Genomic DNA, 15,040 nt, shown 5'->3' with positions numbered 1-15,040 from the left:
TAACCCACTGCACGGCTGGCAGCGGCAAAGAAAGGGGGTATTTTCAAGAGGCAGGGCATCACTGGAGCCCTCACTGCCCTGATAACATCCACGATAAGGTGTGTGTGTGTGTGTGTGTGTGTGTGTGTGTGTGTGTGTGTGTGTGTGTGTGTGTGTGTGTGTGTGTGTATGTGTGTGTGTGTGTGTGTGTGTGTGTGCCACATCTATAACTACTATGCTGATTGAACACATGCACGCCCCAGACATACACCATTACTGAATTTGAACACACTAATGGAATTGAAAACACACACGCATACACACATTCAAACACACACACGCACGCACACGGTGCAGATCCATGATCTATGTATCTCTCTGCCTCACCAAAGGAAGTATCAGCGCCACCCCTCCAACGCAAAAAGTCACAACGGGATTTGTGATGGGAAAAATGTGCTTTCCTCAGATGATGGTCAGATAGAGGGGAGTACAGCCAAATGTCAAAGATGATAAATGGAAGGATGTCGAGACAAGATCACACACACACACACACACACACACACACACACACACAAACACGATACAGGAAGACCAGAGAAACACCTGCCTCCACACACATGCAAATACACACAGTTACCCACGTCATGGCATCAGGTGTTACTTCAATGTGTGACGTTCACCAATCATGTGACTGCCTGATAAAACAGTAGAAAATATCTTTCCAGACTAATTTAAAGGTTGTATTTACCAGTTTTCAAAAACTCATTCCACACTGTTGTTGTTGTTGTTGTTTTTTTCAGAATGTTCAGATTTTTGGAGTTTTCAGAATTCACCATTTAACTGTTGTGAGATGTACGGATGAGCTGGTATCGACACAAAAGACTCCTGCTGATATCTGTTTGATGAGATGTCACAGAATCTGAATCTCTTACATGATCATACATGACAAAAACACTCCGTTTAACACAATACATGCTTATTTTATATATGCCTATACATATACAGTGGAGGAAGTAAGTATTTGATCCCAACCCTGATTTGGCAGTTGTCATACTAAAAAATAAATTAACAGTCTTGGATTTTTATGGCAGCTTTATTTTAACAGTCGTAAAAAGCATATTAAAAGAGAAAATTACCTGAAATGGAAAATAAAAATTAATTTGCATGTCATTGACGGTAAAGTATTTGATGCCTGACCAACATTTACCAATGTTGGCTACCACAGACCATTGACATACTCCTAATCTCACTGAAGCAATTACCTGCATGACAGACACCTGTTCCAAATTGTCAGCTGTATAAAAAGCCACCTGCACACAGACTCAGTAATGCTCCACCATCTCCACCATGGGCAAGACTAAAGTGCTGTCAAAAGATGTCAGGGACAGAGTTGTTGAACTCCACAAGGATGGAATGGGCTACAAAATCACAAGTAAGAAGCTGAATGAGAAGGCGACAAATGTTGTTAATCGACCTAGGCTGAGGGCTCCTTGAAAGATATGACCTCGTGAGGTCTCAATGATCGTGAGAAAGGTTAGCCATCAGCCAAGAAGTACACGGGAGGAGCTGGTTAATCATCTCAAGACAGCTGGGACCACAGTCACCAAGAAAACTATTGGTAATACACTGAGAGGCAATGGTTTAAAATCCTGCAGTGTGCGCAAGGTCCCTCTGCTCAGGAAGGCTCACGTCCAGGACCGCCTCAAGTTCGTCAACATATTAATGACTCAGACAGAGACTGGGAGAAGGTACTGTGGTCAGATGAGACCAAAATTGAGCTTTTTTGCCTCAACGTGTTTGGAGGAAGAGAAATACTGAATATGATCCCAAAAACACCATCCTTACTGTCAAGAGTGGCGGTGGAAGCCTTATGCTTTGGGGGCGTTTCTCTTCTATTGGGACAGGTCGACTTCACCGCATCAATGGGAAGATGAACGGGGCCATGTACCACAAAATCTTGGGTGACAACCACCGTGCCTCCGCCAGGACAGTGAAAAGGGGTCGTGGATGGGTCCTCCAGCATGATAACGACCCAAAACATACAGACAAGGAAACAAAGAGGAGTGGACGAAAATTACTCCTGATGTGCAAACCTCGTAAGCAAGAAACGTCTGACAGCTGTGGTTGCCAACAAGGGTTTTGCCACCAAGTATTAAATCATGTTTTGCTAGGTGGTCAAATACTTATTTCCCTCAATGACGTGCAAATTAATTAATTTTTTTCATTTCATTTAATTTTCTCTGTATTTTTTAATATTCTTTTTTGAACTGTAAAACAAAGCTGCCATAAAAATCTGAGACTGTGAATTTATTTCTATTTAGTATGACAACTGCCAAAATCAGTGGGGGAACAAATACTTATTTCCTTCACTGTATATAGACACATTATATACTGTATATAGATATATACACACACATACTGTATACATATGTGTATATGTATATATACACATATGTATATATGTACATATATATTATGTGTATAATACGTACATACATAACTCGACCTCATTTTATATACGTACAGTATACTGTATATACATACATTTATATATTTGAATAAGCTCACTTGAAAACCTTTTGTTGCAGTTACGCCTTTCGTCCACACGACAACGCAGATATCGAACGAAAACGCTGGCCAAAGCGAAGCTTTTTGAAATGCCGGGTCTGCGTTGTCTGGACACAGTAACCAAAACTTTTTTTATCCAGGGGGCGTCTCCTTTCAACAAAAACTGCTGTGACGTCAGTGTGTGTGACCCGTGTCTACATGTACACACAGAACGGACGGAGTTAAAACCGGCTATTTTCTGACGTATAACAGCTCCACGTCGAAGACACGTCGATAAACATGCTGACAGTTGCATATTTGTTCGTGTTTCTTTATAAGTCATAAAGTTTATATATTTATTTATTTATTTATTCATTCATTCACGTTTCTCGCCAAAGACGCCGACGCCAGCTCTGGGCCCAACCGGGATGTGCTGCCCCCTGGTGGAGAACTCTGTGATAGGTGCGCTTGGTTTATAATACCAATATAGTTTTCATATAGTTGGTATGAAATCTCATATTATTGTTTTATCGTGGAATTTCCACGGGTTTCTGCTGGTATATATGCAGACGCTCCTCTACTTACGTTCATTCGTTTTACGTTTTTTCGATTTTATGTTTGAACTGACTATAATTTTGTAAAAACAAAAATTTTTGTGAGTGAATTTTTGAGTTTAGCGCTCCCCGTAGTACGAGACGTTCAAACAATCTTACATTTGACACTGCGTCCATTGTTTACATGCCGCAAACGACAAGACTGAATGTGCCTTGCCTCTTCCCAGTTCATCACGTGTTACCCTTGTGTTAAGACGTCGTATCTGTGATCTGTTCTGTTTTGTTTTTTTAATTTATCTGAAATCAATGTTATCATTTTACAACATTATGTTTACAATTAATTATTTAGGAGTGTTTTATAAGATACAGTAATAGAATTTATGGGTGTACATACAGTATGAACGGTCACACATCACTGGAATGTACAGTAACAACTTATGTTGTTCTTCACATTACGTTCGATCGTTCGGAACGTAACTAAAACGGAAGTTGAGGAGCGTCTGTATATTCATATACAGTGCATACACACAGTGCATACAGATTTAGAAATAAACACACACATACATATGTTTGTATATATGTGTATGTTAATAACAAATATATATATATATATAAATATAAATATATATATATTCAAATATGAATATACATATTTACATATAATGCAGTGTATATACATATATCTATGTAAACACCCACATGCGTATCACTTGTGCACCTGCCACAGTGAATAGTGGTGCCTTCAGTCCTTTGCTGTGAGGTACTTGTGGCAGCTAATGACTGGAAACCTTCATCATCCAGTCAAAGGAGGACTTTCTGCTGGATTAACTCCTGGTCGACTCGCTATCTGGTCATCAGGCCACACTCGAGATAGCATCACGTCTTGGCTTTCTTAGTACGGTCTGATGTCTTCTTGGGCTCCAGAGTCCTGCAGCTTAGCCCAAGTGAAGTGTGTGTGCATGTGTGTGTGTGTGTGTGTGTGTGTGTGTGTGTGTGTGTGTGTGTGTGTGTGTGTGTGTGTGTGTGTGTGTGTGTGTGTGTGTGTGTGTGTGCATGTGCATGTTGGGGGGGGGGGGCTTCAGAGATAATTTTAATATCAGGCTGGTGTGGATTGCTGATAGTGTTTTAAGGCAGGGCCCGGTGGACTGAGCGCTGGTAGTACCTATCTGTAATTAGTAACCATTCCCTATCACTGATAAGACAAACTATGTCTGACCTTTTCCATTTGGTCACCATAGCAACCCAACACCCCCACCCCGGCACCAATGCCCTCCCCTTCGTATTATTTTTAGTGATTAAACAGCAAATAGCAGCAAAGATGAGAGGAGCTGATAGGAGCATGATTAATAATAGTCCTCCACATGGTCCTCGGAGGTGTGTGTGTGTGTGTGTGTGTGTGTGTGTGTGTGTGTGTGTGTGTGTGTGTGTGTGTGTGTGTGTGTGTGTGTGTGTGTGTGTGTGTGTGTGTGTGTGTGTGCGTGTGCGTGTGTGTGAGTGTGTGTTGAGGAAAAGGAGGAGCCAGTCAGTGTCAAACAGTCATTGTTAGAAGGCTTAGCTTGGCTTTTTGTGGTGAATAATGGAAATTTAAGATGAGCTGAACGTGAAATAAAAGCAGCGGGATGAGACGAGAGCCTCTCTCTGAGGACGGAATATTAACGTCACCCTCTCCCTCACCCACTCAGCTTTTGCCCGCCGTGGTCCCTATGTCGTGAGGGGTGCTGTGGAAGTTCTATCTGCCGATGAATAATGAATGCTGAATTCCAGGATTACCTCTTTCTCACTTAAAAGGCCACACTGTGGTTTTAGAGTGGTAGGAGGACGAGCCAGTCAATCCACCGATGTGAAAGGAGAAGCTGCTTTTGGCCCAACTCCTCAAACAGGAAGTCAATCACACAGTCAGTGTAGAGACTGACCAGAACTTCCTCCTCTGACATTTTAAAAATCAGGATGTAGAATATCGTCAGGAGGAAGGCTGAGGGTTCAGGAAGACAGAACGGATCCGTCAGATTGATTATCACACGCAGAATTCTGATCTTGACGGTAAAAACTAATTAGATGAATATTTTTCTGCTATTTAGAATATTTGTGCCTGTTTTAAATTATATAACAAAAGAAAAAATATGAATGTATATCATGTATCAAGATAAATAGAGATACCATGATAAGAACATTTATTCATAAATGAATAGGCTTCCATTTCCCTCACACACACACACACACACACACACACACACACACACACACACACACACACACACACAAATGCAAACACACCACGTTCTCTAGCAGCAGGACATTTCATAAAACCACCAAAAGAATAAAAACCAGGGTTCTTAATTTCTCATGTATCATTCTTTTTTCTCATAAAGACAGCTGAGTCAGGTACGGTGTGACCTCATGACCGGACAGGTTGAACGTAAACTTTAACAGGGTCTGTGGGTAGTGGGTGTGGGTAGTGGGGTGTGGTGTGGGTGGTGGGTGTAGGTAGTGGGGTGTGGTGTTGTTTGGGCAGGAGAAGCCTCAGGTAAATCCCAAAGTCCTTAGCTTTAAAACTAAGACTACAGTACAGTTTGAAGTCCACTCTGAAAGCCATGCGTGGGGGAATCAGGGGGCCCCATTGCCCTTGTCAGCTGAATAGCCAATATGTGTTGCCCCTGGTAACCTGCCCCCCTTCTGGAACTATCCCTTCTCATCCGGGTGGAGCTTTCCCCACATCTAGGAAGCCTCGTCTGCATCCTCCCCATTTGCATGCAGGGAAACGACGAGCAGGTACAGAATGTAAAGCAGCACCAGTTGACTGAAAGGTCAGTGTGGGTTAGGTAACTCCCCTACAGAACTAGCACAACCAGACCTGTCGTTATCTACCAACAACAGAGGGGATGGGTGACAAGAGTAAATACAGTAGAACCTCGAGATACAAGCTGCTCGACATACAAGTTTTTTGAGATACGAGTCGTCGCTCTGTACATTTTTTTTTTTTATATACGATCAAAATCCAAGATATGAGCCATGCTTTCAGGACACCTCCACTAGTCGGTGGATGGATAGAACATCAGTGAGACCGGATCTCGTTCTTTACCATGTGTTGGTGTATGGATACAACACCAGTGAGACCAGATCTCGTTCTTTACCATGTGTTGGTGTATGGATACAACATCAGTGAGACCGGATCTCGTTCTTTACCATGTGTTGGTGGATGGATACAACATCAGTGAGACCGGATCTTGTTCTTTACCATGTGTTGGTGTATGGATACAACATCAGTGAGACCGGATCTCGTTCTTTACCATGTGTTGGTGGATGGATACAACATCAGTGAGACCGGATCTTGTTCTTTACCATGTGTTGGTGTATGGATACAACATCAGTGAGACCGGATCTCGTTCTTTACCATGTGTTGGTGGATGTATACAACATCAGTGAGACCGGATCTCTTTCTTTACCATGTGTTGGTGTATGGATACAACATCAGTGAGACCGGATCTCGTTCTTTACCATGTGTTGGTGTATGGACACAGCATCAGTGAGACCGGAACTCGTTCTTTACCACGTGTTGGTGGATGGATACAACATCAGTGAGACCGGATCTCGTTCTTTACCATGTGTTGGTGTATGGATACAACACCAGTGAGACCAGATCTCGTTCTTTACCATGTGTTGGTGTATGGATACAACATCAGTGAGACCGGATCTCGTTCTTTACCATGTGTTGGTGGATGGATACAACATCAGTGAGACCGGATCTTGTTCTTTACCATGTGTTGGTGTATGGATACAACATCAGTGAGACCGGATCTCGTTCTTTACCATGTGTTGGTGGATGTATACAACATCAGTGAGACCGGATCTCTTTCTTTACCATGTGTTGGTGTATGGATACAACATCAGTGAGACCGGATCTCGTTCTTTACCATGTGTTGGTGTATGGACACAGCATCAGTGAGACCGGAACTCGTTCTTTACCACGTGTTGGTGGATGGATACAACATCAGTGAGACCGGATCTCGTTCTTTACCACATGTTGGTGGATGGATACAACATCAGTGAGACGGGATCTCATTCTCGTTGAAGTAAAGACGTAGCTCTTGTGTTCTCATGACTCCTAAGTTTCTTTTCATGCTTATCATTGTGAAGTTTGCATGTTTATTGGTTGATAAAAAAATCATAACTTTGAGGGTTTGAGGCTTTTCTGGAATGGATCAAAATTATTTTAGTTATTTTAAATAGGGAAATGCTTGACTTATGAGCTCAGTTACAGTATGTTAAGGTTCTACTGCATCTGTATAATATTACACAATAACATATGTGGCATTCCCATGATGAACTTGTCTCAAGGTGACTGGACCTGCAGTAGATGTTGTGCTCAGAAATCTACTTTCAGAGGAAGGGTGTGTTTCTTTTGATCACCTGTTGCTAAAACCTTCAGAGACGGAGGAAGTGTAAATGTAACACGAGTAAAACATTACCCCCATTAACCCATAAATGTGAACATTTCTGCCTGAGCCACCTCAGATTTTTATCAGCAGCGGTGGCCGTTAAACAACAGCGATCCCTTTTTTTTTTTATTATAGAGACAGAGGTGTTTACCGTCTGTTCTCAGATCAGATTAGACTGAGACTCTGTTTGTACAGACAGATTTTACTCCACATTTTATTCATGCCTTTTCAAATGCTGTGAAATGAAATTAAATTCCATTGACTATCATTATTTTACCGAGTAGTCAAAACCATATCTACATACCTCTAGTGTGTGTGTGTGTGTGTGTGTGTGTGTGTGTGTGTGTGTGTGTGTGTGTGTGTGTGTGTGTGTGTGTGTGTGTGTGTGTGTGTGCATGTGTCTTTGTATCCTCATTGTTTTTTCAAGCTGTGTCTCTGGACTAATGAGGTTGGTGTAGTTATTAAATCCATCCATCCATCAATTTTCTTGTCTACAGCCGCTTATTGACCTTGCAGGTCACAGGTCACGAGTCTGCTGGAGCCCATCCCAGCTAGCTTTGAGTGAAAGGCAGGGTACACTCCGGATGAGACACCGGACCACCACGGAGCCACACAAAAGACAAACAACCCCTTACACCTATGGACAATTTGATGTAACTAATTTACCTAAAACTGTATGTTTTTGGAGGTGGGAGGAAGCCGGGGAACCCAGAGAGAACACCCTCAGACACAGGGAGAACATGCAAACTCCTCACAAAAAGGAATCGAACCCAGAACCTTCTTGAGGTGGGGCGACAGCTCCATCCAGCGCACCATCGTGCCTTCTGTGGTTACTACTCTTGTTATTATAATCCATTTCTCATACTAAATATAAATTGGGAGGTGGAGGGCGGGAGGGGGGGCAAAGGAACATGCCTGGGATGCCAGATTTAGCCAATCAGATGAATGTCAGCCATCCAGAGATATTTTACAGATAAGGAGCATTCTGGGATATCACTGGAAAATTCCTGCCCCTTACAGTGGAGCTGATAATGGATGCCATACACTACTGAGTGATGTGGACGGAGGCAAGATCAGATACACACACACACACACACACACACACACACACACACACACACACACACACACACACACACAGAGACACACACACACACATTTATACATAGTGCTGCTGGTATAAGCACTTCCCAGCAGCACTTTGAAGGCAATGTAGCCGTGGTGCACGCAAACACACACAGAACATCGACATGATTGCTTGAGTAAGCGAATTAGCCCCAGTGATGGCTGAGGAGGCAATAAGTTGGCAGAAAAGAGGGATAATCTTTTATCTTTCACCCTCCCAAATGATTTCTTAAAGTCTGTATCACTTCCCTGACAGTTGACGCTCCACTTTTTCCTCTTTCATTATTTATTTATCTATTTTTGCTTTGTGTGAATTCAGCTAAAATACTTCTAAAGCGCTTAATGGCCCTATCGCTGCCTCAGATCTGCTGCCACATGCTGCCTTTTCCCCGCTTCCTCTGGTTTTTTTTTTTTTTTTTGGAGATATTCTCCAGCCCGGCCCCCAAAGAGCCGCAACGTTATCAACCCGTCTTGACAAGAATGGCACGGCCAATTATTGACAAATTATTCCGTCATAGAATGACAGTAAGACAAGGGGGGGGGGGCTACTGGCTTGATGAGTGGAACCCACCCCAACGCCCCCCTAACAAGCCTGAGGAGACAGGCGTCTATCAGATTCTATTAAAGAGCTTGGCACTTTGGCGAACAAAGCTGCCCGCGCCCCGCCACGCATTAGCTGCTATTATACGCTCATGAACTTTGTCACAATCATAATGGCCCCCCCCCCATTCTCCCTTCTGCACATTTTTAGTCTCCTTTTGTGAGCTTAAGAACTGAGAAGCACTTTCACGTGTGTGTGTGTGTGTGTGTGTGTGTGTGTGTGTGTGTGTGTGTGTGTGTGTGTGTGTGTGTGTGTGTGTGTGTGTGTGTGTGTGTGTGTGTGTGTGTGTGTATAAATATCATGGATTGGATATGGATAGCACATATACATAAGACCTTAAAAAATCTCAGAAAAACAAGATTAGAAGTGGACTAAAGCTTGAATAAGAGGAAGAATGAGAATTAAAAGATGAGATGAGGACAACCTGGTTCCACTTCATGTCCACACACACACACACACACAGTTATTATTATGATGACTCTTTCAGTTGTTGTTTTCGGAGTTGTTAGCGTCAGGTGGATTATGTGATGGGACAGTCTCTACTAGGCGGAAGGGATTAGAGACAGTGGTGAGGACAGTCATGATGGACGGATTAGAGACAGTGGTGAGGACAGTCATGATGGACGGATTAGAGACAGTGGTGAGGACAGTCATGATGGACGGATTAGAGACAGTGGTGCTGGAAAGATGACAAGAAGTGGAGCTGGAGGTGAAGGAAAAGAAGATCTTGAGGTTCGAATCAGAAATGAGTTCCTCAGAGGAACAGCCAAGGTGAGATGTTCTGGAGACAAAGTTAGAGAGAGCAGACTCTGATGGTTTGGACACGTCCAGAGGTAAGATGGAGGATGTTGGTGAAAGGGTGATGAGGATGGAGCTACCAGGAAAGAGGACACAAGGAAGACCAAAGACAAGGTGGATGGAAGTAGTGAGGAAGACATGAGGGCAGTTGGTGTTAGAGAGGAGGATGAAGAAGATAGGCTGACATGGAGAAGGACGACACGTTGTGGAGGCTCCTAAGGGGACATGCCCAAAGGAAAAGAAGAAAAAGTTCTCAGAGTTGTCAGGACTCCTTCCAATCCTCTTTAAATACAGCTGAATGGAGTCAATAGATCCATGTCAGTATCCTCCATGTGACATCATCCTGGTGCTCATCAATGCCTGGACTCATACACTCTCCTGTGAACGCCAGAATCCAAGCACTTGATGCTCAGAGCTCTGGTCTCTGGGCAGATGGACTCCAGCAGAGCTTCGTCTGGAGCGCGTGTGTTACAGGAAGGACAGAGATACGGTTGGGTATTCATCAGTCGACCAACCGCCTAATGCTTTATCAGTCATTTGTTGCTTTGCTCCTTATCGCCTACATCGTAATCGTGGGACTTTGGTATCTGACGGCCAGATGGCCATGTGATAGACGCTGTTGATGTGTTCACCCAGAAAGAACAGACTGCAGAGTTGGCGGCCTGATGAGAACTTTGACACCATCGCTCCAGTCTGGCCAGCGGGTAAGTTCCTCCACAGCATCAGCTCCACGCCTCACCGACAGGTCAGGCCGTTTTATTGGAGCAAGGCTTCAGGTGTCTGAACACTCTGACAAATGTTCCCGTTTGGAATCAAAAGAGACAAATCTTGTTCCCGTTTTATCTCCTGACATTTAATGAAATAAAATGACAAATAATATTTCTACTCAAATAGAGAACGTGCATCACAGATTCCTGACTGGGAAAGACGTGAAACGTGATTGTTAGAAAATTAATTAAAAAACAAATATGGGCTACAGACGATACCCCATACCAGGCTACCTCTGGAAAAAGTGATCAATGTATAAAAAGAGTGTAATCTACGATGTTAGTGAATTACAGGACAGTATTCACTCACGCATTCGCGCTTCAAAATGCCTGGCTTCACCTCATCGCAGATTTTTATTCGGTAGGCACGTGATACCATACGCGCATTCTATTGACTGACGGCATTCGAAAGTGCGCTGTGTTCCGAGGCTCACGTAATGCAGCGCACTTCCTTGAAACACAAAAGTGCTGTAAACGGCCTATAAAAGTGTGTGAAAAGGTAATACAGATAGAAGGTGGTTTAATTTCAGTATGGGGAGGGTCTATAAACTTTTAAATTACTGTGAATAATAGTTAGGCGCTACATCGTGGAATGTTGTTTTTTGCGGGTGGTCCTGGAATGCATTAAACGCGAGTAATGAGGGATTATTGTATTTGAAGAAGCAAAACAGGGTGTTCTTTCACAAGGTAATGTAGAGATTTAAAAAATCAGCTTGTGACACGTTCTCGAGGGCAAACAAACCTCATCTGACCAAAACACTAAGTGTGAAACAAACTGAAAAAGATGCTACATGTGAAATAAAGCCAATGTGCTTTACCTCTAGAGGTGTAAACATGGTGCGTTCATGGGACACGGTGAGGGATGGAGCCGAGACAAAAAGTTCAAACCATGACCGACACTGAAACCTGAAGAATGTGAGTCGTGTCTCAGGAGCAGAGAAATCAAAGAACAGAATGGAGTGTTTAAGAAAAGGCCCACCAAGGTCTGACCTGTCCGTCCAGGATTGATGCCAAGAAGACCTCTTTTTCCCCTCAGACTATCCTCCCCATCACCCGTCGCCACCACCCTCCTCTTCTTCCCTTTCTTCCCATTTCCCACCTCCGTTCACCCTCCCTTTCGCTCCACTTTGCCAAGTCCACATCGTCGGTAACGAGGGTGTAGTTTCTTAACATTCATCATCGCTGAACTCTGAAACTTTATCAGTTTCAAAGAGCGGCGCCACAGCCCCGGCCCTGGCTTTCTCAGCTCTCAGATAGGGCCGATAACACGCTGATAGATTACAGCAGATTGTTTTACTTCAGGGGACACTGCTGCTGCCGCTAATACTAATACACAGACAAGAGGACTCGCTGGTGATAGAAGGGGAGGTGGAGGGAAGGGCACAAAGAGGCACAAAAGAGGTAGGGGAAAGGAAACCGCACAGAGCTGTAGGAAATTACAGCCGATATGTCCTTATCCTGCCTCCGCTCTCGTCTGTGGAAACACACTCAAAAGTTTGTTAATGTCCTGTGAGAACCAGATCGAACTAATCACTGATATAGACCGGATCCTCAACTAGTCTAGCAACGATTTCAATTGACGGAATCAGAAAGCAGACGACGGCCTGACAGGTGACCTTCGGTTTGAGATGGGGTCAAAGGTCAAACACAGGGGCTACTTCCTGCCTTTCTCGGTCTCAGATGCTCTCGGTCTCTCTCTCCCCGACTGTTTCCTGTTTAATAAAATCCCGTCAGTAAGAGATCACAATCTCCGCCGGAATAACCTCATAAAATCTAACCTTACAAAATAAGAAGCTAATAAAATATATCTACACATACATTCAACTGAGGACTGTTCATTCTTAATTCCGTTTCATTGATCCTGTGCCGGCCGATGTCGTCAGGTGTTCTTCATCATGAGGAAGAGGATGGGCAGCGTCGTCTACAATGAGACGTAAAGCGTTCTGACTTCAGTCTGAGCTCCACTGACGGCCGACATGACAGGAAGTGGTTTGTGTTGAGAACGCTCACATCCACCCTCATTAGAAACACAGGGAGCAGGTTTCACTAACCCTGGTATGGGGGGTCGGGGGGGGGGGGGCGACCAGATGCAGGAGATTTTTTATCAATTCCAGAATGAGACTTGGAGGTTTATGTGACAATGGGCTACCTGGGTTACTGGGGGGGCTACCCCAGTCAGTGTGGGGGGGCTACCTGAGTCAGTGTGGGGGGGGGGCTACCTGAGTCAGTGTGGGGGGGCTACCTGAGTCAGTGTGGGGGGGGGGGGCTACCTGAGTCAGTGTGGGGGGGCTACCTGAGTCAGTGTGGGGGGGCTACCTTTGGGGCGCATGCACGCATGCACACAAATATGAAATTGGAAAAAAAAACTTGTTTAAGCTGGATTTATTTTTTCAAAAATAATTAAAAAATATTTTTATTAGCTTTTAAATTCTCTAAATGAGTTTTGGTTCTATAAACCTGTTTTTATTGGGCGTTCTTTTTGTGCTGTTCAGAGAAACAGTCACCGTGACGATAACTGCAGACACAAATGTCAATTTAAATGATCGTGTTTTCCAAAAAGAGGAACGATAGACATGCTGAGTGCATTTTCCTAATCAGTCACTCAATATTAAAATAACTGGATGTCATCTGAACGGGATTTAAGGTGGACGCCCAAGATTAGTGTCACCAGTTCAGCCTCTGACCAACAGTGACCCTTCTGCTCCTAAGGTCCAATGTTTGCGTGGACCTTTGACCTGCATGTGTCATCAAGTCACTGATGAATCCTATTAATAATAAATAATAATAATATTAAATAATAAATAATGAATGTGTGGCTCCTGATGTAATGTGTCTATGTGAATGGCACGGAGAGACAAGCAGATGGAAAAGCTGGAAAAGAGACGCTTCGGGCCATAACGAAAAATAATGCCATACAATTTAAGTGTTAATTTACTGATACCCAACATTTTATAGTCGACTCCACTCTGGAAATATTTATATTTATAAAGTTAAATTTAAAAAACATTGATAGCAAAGTTTTTAAGGAGGCTAGTCACACTGTAAGACAGAATGGTTTTGTCCAGGTAAGGGCTAGCCCATTAACACACACACACACAGACACACACACACACACACACACGCAAGGTGTCGGGGGGACAGAGTCATTGTATTAAATATAGCAATTACGGATTCACATGTAAAGCGGGGTCAAACGGCTGACCCCGCCTGTCTTCACGTCTTCTGTTCGGACAGACGACCGGACGACGGCGCCACAAAGCCACCAATCACAGCACAGGATCCTACCAACATGGTCAACGGAGACGTTCCAGGCTGTCACTGTGGAAACCCAAACCTGTTTGTGGTTCTTTATTAGCGACAGATTGAGGACTGTTCTTATCTGAGCCCACCAGAGTGTGTGCGTTTGTGCGTGTGCATGCGTGTGTGTTTGTGCAGACGGAGAATGTGCATGTAATGAATTGGTGTCAGGGAGGGCATCCAGAGTTAAATGAGGCCTAATCTGTTAATAGCGAGCAACAAGAAGAAATTATCAACCAGCAGGTTGCACACGATGCAAAAGTCTTTACACAGGCTTTAAAAAAAAACACAAATATCACAAAAACACTCGCATAGCAATAAAAAAATGTGCCTCTATCGGTCTTAATTTCGGCATCAACATTTTATCAGCCAACCTCCATGAATAATCCGCATGGTAATTTCTTTCTTTCTACCCTTTTTGTTCCTGGCATTTTGGTGCAGCAAGATAAGGGCTGAAAAAACAACAGAAGGGCTTGCAGAGTGAAAAAAAGACAGATAGATAACATTGGTATCAACTCCTACACAACATAGTCATTCTCTTATCAGGGCTTTTTATCACAGTTTTGTTTTTTTCTTGTTTTCTTTCTTTCTTCCTTTCTTTCGAAGTCTTCCACTCCCCATTCTTTGTGGACTCGCTGGACAAAAAAGGAGAGCTGCCCTTAAATTGTAATCTAAAGTTGTGGTATCAAGTGTGTGTGCGTGTGTGTGTGTGTGTGTGTGTGTGTGTGTGTGTGTGTGTGTGTGTGTGTGTGTGTGTGTGTGTGTGTGTGTGTGTGTGTGTGTGACAAGGAGAGAGAGACACAGAGAGAGAGAACAGTAGAACTGGTCCCAAGTAATGACCATACTGGAGGCACTTGGAAAGAAATGTGCAAACTAGGAGTTTATTACCAGACAAACACAAATGTTAGTCAACGTATCACACACACACACACACAC

The 15,040-nt window shown here is 43.5% G+C and overlaps 1 protein-coding gene across 1 annotated transcript in view; it reads right to left on the bottom strand.

The window, feature by feature from the left end:
* zfpm1 (zinc finger protein, FOG family member 1) overlaps positions 1 to 15,040 on the bottom strand; it is a 93,480-nt gene that overhangs the window by 63,795 nt on the left and 14,645 nt on the right. The gene's annotated exons all lie outside the window — the stretch shown is intronic.

Source organism: Antennarius striatus, chromosome 4 (assembly GCF_040054535.1).
Source record: "Antennarius striatus isolate MH-2024 chromosome 4, ASM4005453v1, whole genome shotgun sequence".
Classification (NCBI taxonomy): domain Eukaryota; kingdom Metazoa; phylum Chordata; class Actinopteri; order Lophiiformes; family Antennariidae; genus Antennarius; species Antennarius striatus.
The sequence above is the reverse complement of the archived record's forward strand: the minus strand, read 5'-3'. Positions and strand labels throughout refer to the sequence as shown.